Source organism: Octopus sinensis, linkage group LG6, assembly GCF_006345805.1.
Source record: "Octopus sinensis linkage group LG6, ASM634580v1, whole genome shotgun sequence".
Taxonomy (NCBI): Eukaryota; Metazoa; Mollusca; class Cephalopoda; order Octopoda; family Octopodidae; genus Octopus; species Octopus sinensis.
In genome coordinates, this window is record NC_043002.1 from 89,404,267 (window position 1) to 89,417,030 (window position 12,764).

The 12,764-nt window shown below is 36.0% G+C and overlaps 1 protein-coding gene across 2 annotated transcripts in view; it reads left to right on the forward strand.

Annotated features, from left to right (window-relative positions):
- LOC115212732 (6-phosphogluconate dehydrogenase, decarboxylating) overlaps positions 1-12,764 on the forward strand; it is a 53,473-nt gene that overhangs the window by 871 nt on the left and 39,838 nt on the right. The gene's annotated exons all lie outside the window — the stretch shown is intronic.

Here is a 12,764-nt window from a genome sequence, read left to right on the forward strand (position 1 = left end):
GTTGTGAAAATCCTCAACCAAGAACCAGTTGACAAACTGGTTCTTCTGGTTCTGTTTGATTACTACTTGCAAGGTATCTACAAATTAAGTGCATCGCAATCTTATTCAGAACATAGCAAACACTACATCCCAAAGATTAGCCTTCAACCACCAATTCACTTCACCCTCTTACCCATACTCGTATTGTTTATTCACTCTGCTTTTCAACCACTTATGTATTACAATCGCCTCTGTTCATCGAAGCAAGCTGGTATACCTACCAAAACACACTCGCCTCTCCTCCACTTATCTTTATAATCCTTGCTTCACTTTAACCACTTTTTCCCCCAATCCTCTCAAAGTGTCACTCTTCCGGAATACTTTGTATATTAACCATCTTCCTTTCATTTCCTGTGGTCGCTGATGTTCTGTAACTCAAGATAAGCATTAACTACATTTGTTTCACCAGTCTTTGGGGGTTTCTTTTACTTGTTTCAGTCATTTGACTGTGGACATGCTGGAGCACCGCCTTTAGTCGAGCAAATCGACCCCCCAGGACGTATTCTTTGTAAGCCTAGTACTTATTCTATCGGTCACTTTTGCCGAACCGCGAAGTTACTGGGACATAAACACACCAGCATCGGTTGTCAAGCGATGTTGCGGAGACAAACATATACACGCACATACATATATATATATATACATATATACGACGGGGGTTCTTTCAGCTTCCGTCTACCAAATCTTAAGGCTTTATCTGGCCTGAGGCTATAGTAGAAGACACTTGCCCAAGGTACCATACAGTGGGACTGAACCCGGAACCTTACGGTTAAACTGTGTGAATGAATGTGACCTGATGGATAGAATATTTGGATCACTATCATGAGGTTACGAGTTCAATTCCTGGACCAGGTGCCACATTGTACCCTTGAACAAACATTTCATTTCACATTGCTCTTGTAACCCTCTTTCCAGCTTTACATCATGGATGTTCCACTGAGGCAAAAGGCTGTCTATGTCTGTTTAATTACTAAAAAGCATGATACATGCTGTCAAGCCATACTCACTTGCAAGTGATGACTGGGTGTCCTAGGACAAAACCATTCAAATATACTTGGAAAATTACCCTAACATTAATCCCCACCAGAAAAGGATGTTTGTCGATTATTTTTGATATCAACAAATTTTAAATTTTTGACAATGAAGTTTTACTGCAACCATGTCATTTTGGGTTCAGTCTCACTGTGTGGCACCTTGGATAAATGTCTTCTACAATAGCCCTGGACTAACTAGTACTTTGTGAGTGAATTTGGGAGATGGAAATTGTGTAGACGTCCGTCATATACTTATATATATGTGTTTCTGTTGTCCTCTCACTGCTTGACAACTGATATTGGTTTATCTACACTCCTGCAACTTAGCAGTTTGGCCAAAAAAAAAAAAAAAAAAGACCAGGAGAATAAATATCAGACTTAAAGTTAGCACTGGGCTTAGCTTATTTGATCAACCCTACAAGGTGGTGTTTCAACTTGGCTACAGTACTGTGACTGAAAGGAGAAAAGGAGTATTGTCTTTAAAACCTGGTTTCACTGGATTTTAAATCTCATGATTGATTACTTTGTACTAAAAGTGCTGAGTATGTTGAGCTGATTAAAATTTGCTGTGTGTGAATCTGCAGCAAGAAAAATAAATTAGCATATATATATATTTAGAATAATCCTTTACTTTTACAAATGTGTGTGTGGGTGGGAGTATATATATATATATATATATTATCAATTACATATACTTAACATATATGCTTTGTGTAATTACTGGTAGGCTGTGATTTGGTGTGGTAGAGAAAATTCTCTCAAAGTTCCAGGTGTTAAAAATTTATGGACTGGTGAGATAACCCACCTTCAATACCATCCAAGATTGATGGACATTGATGTATCACCATTTCTGTGGCTTAAATATATATACAGATAGATAACTGTTTGTTTTTGTGTTCAGTTATAATAAAAACAATTTTACGTTAATCTGATGGGTTACTCTGTACTTTTGTAGAGTACAAATTTATTCTTATGCAAGAATGTTGAGTGACTTCGAGGTTTCTGCCAGCTAAGCCATTGTTGAACTGACAGTGGTAGCATAGCTGGGCAAAACTTTGAAGTCACTGTCAACATTCTTGTATAAGAATAGTGTATATATATATATATATATTATGAGGCTCAAAGGTATGTCATGTCTATGCCTTCTGCACACAATCTGTCCCTGACAAATCTTTCCTCCACAACTCATCTTCTTAATATCTACTCCTCTTTCTAATATCTTCTCTACCTCTGTTCACCACCCACTGCATTCCTCTCTATCTGCCACTCTCCTCAATTTACTTACCTACCCATTCACCCTGTCATGTATCTCCTCTCCAGCTAGACACCTGTTTCTGTCCCTCTATCATATTTTAATCCCTCCTCACTTGGCACAAAACCATCTCCCTCAATACTACTCTCTGCTCAATTGAGGGTCTTGTGAGTTACTTGATGACCTCATAGCACCAATGCTATATAAAAAGCACCTAGTACACTTTGTAAAGTGGTTGGTGGTAGGAAGGGCATCCAGCTGTAGAAATTATGGCAAAGACATTGGAACTTGGAGCACTCTTCTGGCTTTCCAACTTCTGTGGAACCTCCCAACCTATCCCGGTATGGAAAAATGATGTTAAATGGTGATGATGATAATGATGACACACACATACACATACTGATAAGCTTCAGCATTTTATAACCAATTAAAATCTTTAATCATATTCAGTTATGGTTTTTCACTTTTAGTTGAGTAAAACAGTCAAGTTTTCTGGTATGACAGATAACATTGTCAATTCATTTAAAGAAGATACTTGTTTGATATTTGTATCTTTACAATAACTAAATCATTCATGCTAAAGTAATCTGTATTTAGATTTTAGTGGAAGGTATTTAGGTACAGCACTTTGCATTGTTAGTTCAATTCTGTAAGGTCAACTTTACATTTCATCTTTCTAGAGTTTAAAAAAAATAAGCACCTGTCTAGTACTGGGGTGGGTTATTCAGATTTGTTTGTTAGTTCATTTGTTTACACAATGTTTAAACCATTAATATATGCACACACTCATCATCATTTAATGTCCGCTTTCCATGCTAGCATGGGTTGGACGATTTTGACTGAGGGCTGGTGAACCAGATGGCTGCACCAGGCTTGATTTGGCAGAGTTTCTACAGCTGGGTGCTTTTTATGTGCCACCAGCACAACCAGTTAGGCGGTACTGGCAACAACCTCGCTCGAATCCTTTTACACATGCCACCAGAACAGGTGCCAGTAAGGCGACATTGGTAACGATCATGCTCGAATGGTGCCCTTTTACGTGCCACTGGCACGGAAGCCAGTTGGCTGCTCTGGCAACGATCACACTCAGATTGTGCTCTTGGCACCCTACTAGCACGGGCACAAGTGCCAGTAAGGCGACACTGATAACGATCACGCTCGAATAGTGCCCTTTGAGTTCCACTGGCACTGAAGCCAGTTAGGGTAACGATAACATGTCACTAGAAATAGTAACTCTCCTTATCACATCATACTATCTTTAAAAGGGAATGTAATTCTAGATATTTAAAGATAAGATTATTATGATTGCAATACTTCTGATTATAGATCTGCTTCATCAGAGTCAGTGACTTTCTGATCACATCCAGAGCTGTGACCTCTTCATGCAGAGAAGTAGCAGCTCAACTTGGAGAGATACCCTGATCTCCAGTCTATGTACCCTGTTGAGCAACATTACTCCAGAGATACTTTTCAGCTGCTTGTATTTGCAATAGTACCCTTTTGGTCATTACCCAGCATTCATGACCGCAGGTGTGAATTACCACAAAATCTAAATTGAAGATAGCATTTTAAACTTTTCTACTAACCTCTCCTTTTCTGAGTGTTGAATCTGGTCAATAGATAAAATATTCCTGTAGGGTGGTCAACTACTGGAAATATTAAAATGTTGGAGGAGATGCCTTGTAGTATTTGTTCTAGTTTTTCATGTTCTGAGTTCACATACAACCTTCTTGGGTGGTAGACTTAACCCATTAACATGTAAACTGGCCATATCCAACCCAAATACTCATTTTCTACTAGCCGTCTCTGACCACTCACCTTACTATTTCATTTTAAAGATAAACAATTACATCATCAAAATCTTGAAGCTGTGAGATAATGCATGATTAATTCAAACCAATATGAGTAATTAAGCATTGCATTTGTCAGAGTAATCTGAATGCTAAAGAGTTAATCTGTTGCCTGGCTTTAACTCTTCACTACCTGGTCTTTAGTGTAGTCCACTCCATTGCAAACATTAGGACCAGGTCTTCAGTGTGAAGATGTCTTCTTTGCACCAGTTGTGAATGTCTTGTAAAGAGTCATGGACTCTGCCTTTCCAACTAAAAAAGAAAAAAATCTTTTAGATGCATTATCTGAGGGCATGTAAAGAAAAAGATTTTGAAGATCTGGATGGGAGTAGCAGTTTAATGGTTTCTATTATCTTACCATGGGATAATTGTAAGTCAGTAAATCAAGTTCAGTGAAACAGTAATCCATTATATAGAACCCAATATTATCTGCTGTAAATTATACCTGCATGGGTTTACAGCTAAGAAGCTTGAGCTATTCAAAATAAATGTTTATCAGAGTTGACCAGCTACAACTCCAAACATTTCTATAGATACAAACAATGGCATTAAAGTAGTTTTGATAAGCTTGATAGATAAATATACATAAGGGAGTGGCTTCTAGCTTTGTTACTTTTAGGCACGCCATTTGTAAACAACACTACATATTGTTAATGGAGTTTATAAAACAAAAGAGAGAGAGAGAGATTATGGTACTTGTTTAATCTTGTCTCTGATCAAAGCTTTTGTAGTTATGACCATCCCATCTTCCAGAGTCACATTATCCAGTGTATTCTTTTAAGTATGATTTTAGGGAGATTTCTCTGCTATTTCTAGCAGGTCCAGTAACTGCATACAGGCCGCATTGTTTGCTTGCATTAATTCTATCAGGCTGAGTAAAAAGTAAGCAGTGTTTTGAACTATGAAGAATTTGTACGGGATTTTTGCTGTTTTGATTTTTTTTGCAATTGTCTGATAATACAAACATTGACTTGCCCAAATTAAAATTGATATTTTTTTCACCGTTTTACAATAATTTGAAATGGAGCTGTCAAAGTGCAATATTTGAGCAATTTTGCTATTCAACTTACAAGGATGTAAAGCAGCTGAAACTGCTCGCGATATCAACGAAATGTTTCATGAAGAAATGACCAGTGAGTGGTCAGCTTGAAAATGGTTTAAAAGATTTTGCAGTGGAGATCTGAGCCTTGAAAACTGAGCATAATGGCTGTCCAGCTGTCATTGATGATGGTCAATTAAAGACTGTCATTGAGAAAGATCCATGTAAAACCAATCGAGAACTTGCAAAAGAACTTCAAGTTAGCTAGAAAACTGCCTGCAACCATTTGCATGTGATTGGAAAATCAAAAAAGCTCAACAAATGGGTACCACATGATTTGAATGAAAATCAGAAAATGTGCAGGTATGAAATTTGCTTGTCACTTGTCTGTAACCAGACCAATCCATTTCTTGACCATATTGTAACTTGTGATGAAAAGCGGATTCTGTACAATAAAAAAAAAAAAGTTCTTTGCAGTGGTTGGACCAGAATGAAGAACCGAAAACCTTCCCTAAACCCAAGCTCTTCAAAAAGAAGGTCATGGTGACTGTTTGGTGGTGTACTGCTGGACTCATCCACTATAACTTCTTAAAACCCAGAAAAACCATTACTGCAGAAACCTATTGCCATGGAATTGCCAAAATGAACACAAAACTGCTGCTCCGTCTCAGACTGGTCAACAGAAGAGGCCAATCATTCTTCATGACAATGTTCAATGACACGTTTCACTAATGACGTTCCAGATGTTGAGGGAACTTGGCTACAAAGTTCTTTTCCACCCAGCTTATTCTCCAGACCTTTCCCCTATCTACTACCACTTTTTCAAGCACTTTGATGGTTTCCTGTGAGAGAAGTTCAAAAATCAAACTGATGCTGAAAGTGCGTTCAAAGAGTTCATCAGCTCCAGAACTCTAGTAGATTTTTATGGTACCAGAATAAACAAACTTGGCAAAAATGTGTTGATTGTAATTATACTGACTTTGCTGAATAAAATTTCCACATTGTTGAAATATATTGTGACAAATTTCATGTTTCAAAATGTTGCTTACTTTTTACTCAGCCTGATAGTTTTAAAGTGTTATATATATATATTTATATATGATGAACAAATGAACAGAAGTAGGTAGCACTCAACATATAGTTGAAGATGTATTTAATGAGTAAATGATGTAAGGTTAGTCAATCTTGTCAGAAAAATATCTTTTTACAACCTACGAAGCTGCTTGTGTTTTATTTATATATATATCTACGTATGCATTGAGCGAGAGACCCCCTTTGGTCATAAATGACCATGAGACTGCACCTAGAAAGTTCCTCAGTCTGGGAACTGAACTCACAACTGTAAGCCCAATGCTGTAACCAGTGAGCCATACACCTTTTTATATATATATATATATATATATATATATATTATATATATATATATATAATATATATATATAAGGTGTATGGCTCACTGGTTACAGCATTGGGCTTACAGTTGTGAGTTCAGTTCCCAGACTGAGCTGCATGCTGTGTTCTTAAGCAAAACTCTTTATTTCATGTTGCTTCATTTCACTCAGCTGTAGAAATGAGTTGTGACATCACTGGTGCCAAGCTGTATTGGCGTTTGTCTATCCCTTGGGCAACATCAATAGTGTGGAGTGGGGAGACTGGTATGCATGGGCAATTGGCAGACTTCCACAAACAACCTTGCCCAGGCTTGTGTCTCAGAGAGGAACTTTCTAGGTGCAGTCTCATGGTCATTTATGACCAAAGGGGGTCTCTCGCTCAATGCATATGTAGATATATATATAAATAAAACACAAGCAGCTTCGTAGGTTGTAAAAAGATATTTTTCTGACAAGATTGACTAACCTTACATCATTTACTCATTAAATACATCTTCAACTATATGTTGAGTGCTACCTACTTCTGTTCATTTGTTCATCATATATAAATATATATATATATATCATATGTGCTGTACTATTTGCGTGACAAGTTTTTACAGCTGGATGTTCTTCCTGCCACCAACCCCCACCTGTTTCTTTTGTGTGACATTTAAAAAGTAAATTTAATTTAAAGGGAAAAGCTGTCATTATGTTAACTAGACGGTTTATATTTACAGCTAGAGCATATTATATTTCAGTGACATATATTCCAAGTTTGCTCTGCATACCCTTCGAAAATGGGAAACTCATTATAAATATTAATCTTTACTCATTTATTCAATCACAAATCTTAATGGAAAACTTTTGTTATACCCCTTAAAATTTGGTGGCATTGGGTGTGGCTACAACCACCATTTGACACTGCTATAGTTGATCATTATTATATATATCTAATATTTTTATGTTGGAGTAAGGTCAATGAGGCTCATCCTCCAGTACCAGCCATTTTCTCATCCATTAACTACATCAGTTAGATCAGTACTCAACCCATTCATGTTTCTTTCATCAACATCTCTAGTCTACTCATGAATCACCTAATTCTACCATATTCACGTCACCAGTTCTCAGTTGGCCACAATTATTTATTACTTCATAAGTTTCTCTTCAATAACACTGGATTGCTTACAATTTACCTTATATTTGTTAAAACCTTATCCACCAGGTTTACGATTTAATTTATTCGTAGAGCCTTCATTTTTGACATCAAGACAAAATCAAACTGGTTAAATCACACCCATTTCTCTTTGGAGCATGTGTTTTAAAGCTGTCTGCTACTTAAAATCAACTGTAGGATTGGTAGCTATTTCTAAATAGAGAGTAAATTAATGCAAACAGACTACATTCCATGTCTTTCATGCTATCTGTGACCTGTCTTAATACAAGGCATTTATGCAGTCACAGCAATCCTTATTTGTTCCTTAAAATAATCATTATCCAAATGTTAAACACGCACACACTCACACACAAAATGTACCTAACATGAAGAGATTGATTGTATAGGGACAAAAATTCTTAACAATATTTTTAATCCTTCCAGTTTATTTTAGTAAAAACGTCATTTCTAATTTGAATGAAGCCTATACCAAAGTTTACAGTTCTTGCTTCTTTATGATTCATTTTATTATATACAAACAATGCTACATGGTCAGTGACTACTGAGGACATGCGAAGGCTTGAAAGAAATGAAGCTTGTATGCACCACTAGATGGGTAATATCCAGTGTGCATATACAACAGAGTGTAAGTGATTTGAGAGAAAAACTGGGTATGTGAGGCATTAGATATAGTGTACAAAAGAGAAGACTGTACTGTTACAGTAACATGATGCATATAAATGAAGTTAGATGCATCAAGAAGTGGCGATTTCTAATAGTGGAAGGGGTAGACCCAGGAAGACAAGAGATGAAGTAGTGAGAAAGGATCTTAAAACATTGGGCCTCACAGAGCAGATGACAAGGGACTGTGACTTCTGGCAGTTTGCTGTGCTTAAGACACATCAAGCCAAGTAAAATTTTGATTGTCTTTGAGCAATCCTAATCTTGTGAGCTTGGTGTTGGTGCCACATAAAAAGCACCTGTGCTGGTGCCATGTAAAAGTGCCTATGTTGTACGAAAGCACCCAGTACACTCTGTAAAGGGGTTGGCATTAGGAAGGGTATCCAGCTATAGAAACCATGCTGAAATACATAGAGCCCAGGTAGCTCTTCAACTGGCCAACTCCTGTCAAACCATCCAACCCATGCCAGCATGGAAAACAGACATTGAATGATGATGATATATAATTTTTGTCTTAGGTGGAAGAGAAAGGTTTAGTTTGTTGTTTCAGTAATTTGTGTGTTTGCATGTGTAAAGTTGAAAAAGAATGATGATTCATATTATTTATATAAGAGTGCATGTGTGGTTAGAAGTACCAGCAAGTAATACATTCATAAACAGAAAGGAAAATGTTCTGGGACTTCTGATATAATAACATTTTATCGGTTGTCAAGGTGTTTGAATAGTTTTGACAGCTTACTTTTGAGGTGGGAAAGTTATACTATATAACCAACAAGTTTTGTTATGATGGAAGAATTAGAAAACTAATTAAAAATTGATAGAGAGATGTGTTGAATTAAGTTAAATATTAGACTAGTTCAATTGCTGAAGTGTTTAAGTTGGAAATAAAATGCACATTTGTGAATTCAAGTTGTCAGATATTTATTATCAACATATATTGTTTTTTTTTTTGTTTTTTTTTTAATCAGCTGGTAACTTTAACAAACTTCAGGCATCCTAGCACCCATGTTTATCCCTGTTTTAGAATTAGTACACTGTGTCTTTGCATGTTGTGTGTCTAAAATTAATCACCATCATTGTTCAACCATGGTCAAGACAATGGAATTTACTATGCTACGCCAGACTTCACAGTCCATCATAGCATTACAGAGGTCCTGTTGCTGGATGCCTGTATCCCTGGAGATTACATCAGGGTAGGAGAGTGTGCGCCCTCTGGTATCGCGAGTAGATGGCTTCCAGAGGAGAAGAGTATAAATTGCCTCGTTTTCAGCTCTACAACAATGTCCAGCAAACTGGACTCTCCTACCTTTTACAAGAGATGATACTGGTAGTAGTTTCCCATATATTTGTACTTTGGTTGGATGATACTTCTACGAGAGATTTTGAGCTCTCATAAGGAGGCGAGTGTAAGTTCCATCCAACCGCCTCTCAAGCTTCTTTGATAACGTCCAGGTTTCTGAGCCATATAGTAGAATTGGTTCGACTGTGGCTTTGAAGATTTCAAGTTTGAAATCTCTACTTAGATTGGCAACAGGAAGGGCATCTAGCTTTAAAAATGCCCGAGATAAACTCTGTAATGTATGAAAAAAGAAACAAAAAGAAGACGTAAAATGCTGAAGAATAAACTTATTCATATAATCTGAAAATGTCATCATATTAATGAAAGAAGCAAATGAAAACAATTCTTTAATAATCACATGATTTATTATATTCAGAAGTATTTTTTGTAAAAAAAACAAAAGAAACAAAGAAAATAAAGAATTTCTAATTATTATTATTGGAACAATTAATTTGTCTGATTGTTCCTTGAGAAGTGGTAGTGGAAGCCATTTCACTGCACAAACTGAAACAGCCAGGGCTATCTAGCAGAGGATGAACCCTATAAGCATATGAGGCAGACTAAAAATATAAATGTTTATTATTAAATATAAAAAATTTGATTACCGATTCATTGCAGAAATGCGAATTTCATATATGGAATTCAGTCAATGGTTACTATTTTCATGTTGACAGGCACAGTTTTTAACTAAAAAAACTCAATGTTTATATTAAATACACTTGCTGTGAGTTCAGCTCTGGGATCTTTTCGGTTTGAACGGCAGTTTTTAACATAATTTCTAGGTAACTAAAAAATTGTGAACTTTGTATACTGGTAGAATGTATTTATAAAACATCTTTTTCTCTTGTTTTTATTGAGAAAATTCTATAGTTTGTGAGATATTTGTTTTTTTTTTCTTCAATTTCTGCAATTTCAACCAATCACTGATGTCTGTTGAGGTAAAAAACATTCTGTGCCGTATGAATATGTCCCTCGTTTAAGAAACAGATTGGGTTTATTTACATTTGTGAAGAAAAAAAGATATGCTTCCCCCCACTCCTAACCCTAAAACAGATTGAAATGCAATAGATCGATACTAGGGTTATAATTATGGGTGACAATTTCATATGACACCGCTAGAAAAAACTGCCATTCAAACCAAAGGGATCCCAGCTCTGTAATGCATCAAATAAAGGTATAATTCATTCTGCCTCTTCACCAGTGTTACAGTGCATCAGTGTGCTATCCTCTTATGATTGAGATACATTTTTGTTTCATGTGACTATATAAAATTGTAATAATGAAAGTGTGTGTATGTATTTTGTATATGTAAGGTGGTGAGCTGACAGAATCGTTAGCACTGCAAACAATGTCTATGTTCTGTCAAAATTCTGCTGAGGTCAACTTTGCCTTTCATCTTTTCAGAGTTGATAAAATAAATACCAGCCTTGTACTGGGATTGATATATTTGATTAGACCTCTTGTCCAAAATTTCAAACCTTATGCCTATAGCAGAAAAGTAGAAAGGGATTGTGTAACTGTATACAAAATATGTGTTTGTATCTCTCACATAATTTTTTTTTTATTTAGGGAGAGTTTACGAAAAAAACAAAAGACGAAGACAGGTGGTGTACAAAACAAATAGGTGTATTAGTATAATGCTCAGGAATAGAATAAGTCTTTTACGTTTCGAGCCTACGCTCTTCTACAGAAAGGGACACAGAAAAAATGTGTGTAGTGGCTAACGATCTATCATGGCGACTTATTTTATTTATGTTTATTTACATGCATACCTTGGTATAACTCAACATCTATTTGTTCCTATATATATACAAGTCAATTAAATTCTGGCATTGTGAGGTTTTTACAGTTATTTTTGTTGTTTGTTTATATTTGAAATTTATAAATAGTTTGAAAGTTCTAATATATACAAAGATAAACAAATTGTGAAAATCCAGCAATGCTGGAATTTAATTGACTTGTATTTTCTGTACATAATTTTGTGCATTTATGACTGAAGTATGAGCAGCATTGCATCTGTGTGTGTAATTATAATAAAGTTGCTTATTAATTAGTTTGGAGCAGGTAACTTTTATTGAAAGAAAGGAATTATTTACAGTCTACCCTGTGTAGAAAATTCTTATAAATTCCAAATTTGATTATTTTTTATATCAAAATGAGGTTTTTAGGGATACAGTAGAAGACACTTTCCCAAGGTACCACTTAGCGGGACCGAACCTGGAACCATGTGATTGGGGAGCAATCTTACCACACAGCCACGCCTGAACCCATAGAATATTCCATGAGAAATCTCTGCAAATGCACAAGAAAAAAAGATACAAAAATAAGGACAATAGTTCTAATTGTCATGAAAGAAGAAAAATACCTATCAAGAATAGTATCTTCAACTTGTTTCAGTCACTTGACTGTTGCCATGCTGGGGCACCATCTAGAAGGGTTCTGTCAAACAAATCAATCCCAGGACTTTTTTTTTAAAGCTTAGTATTTATTCTGTCGTTCTTTTTTGCTGAACTACTAAATTACAAAGATGTAAACACACCAACACCAGTTGTCATTTTGTGGTGGGGGATAAACACACACACATATAAATATGTATACATGACAGGCATCTTTCAGTTTCTATCTACCAAATACACTCACAAGGCTTTTAGTTGTCCCGAGGCTATAGAAGACACTTGCCCAAGGTGTTGTGGAGTGGGACTTAACCCAGAACCATGTGGTTGGGAAGCAAGCTTCATACCATGCAGCCACTCCTGTGCCTATGCTATATAATCTGCAAATACCATGAGATTTAAAATCTCTAGTTATTTCCTAAATAAAATGTTTATAGAGGTGTATATTATTTTATCTAAAAAAACAAAGACCTTCCCAACTATCCAACTAGTTATAATTAATGTCCTTAATCCTGTTCATAAGTTTCTTTCAACAGGGAAACAGGGGTACAATTACCACTTTTCTATAATAAAGTACTTTCACAGCATACAGGATTTTCCTGGTTTGAGGT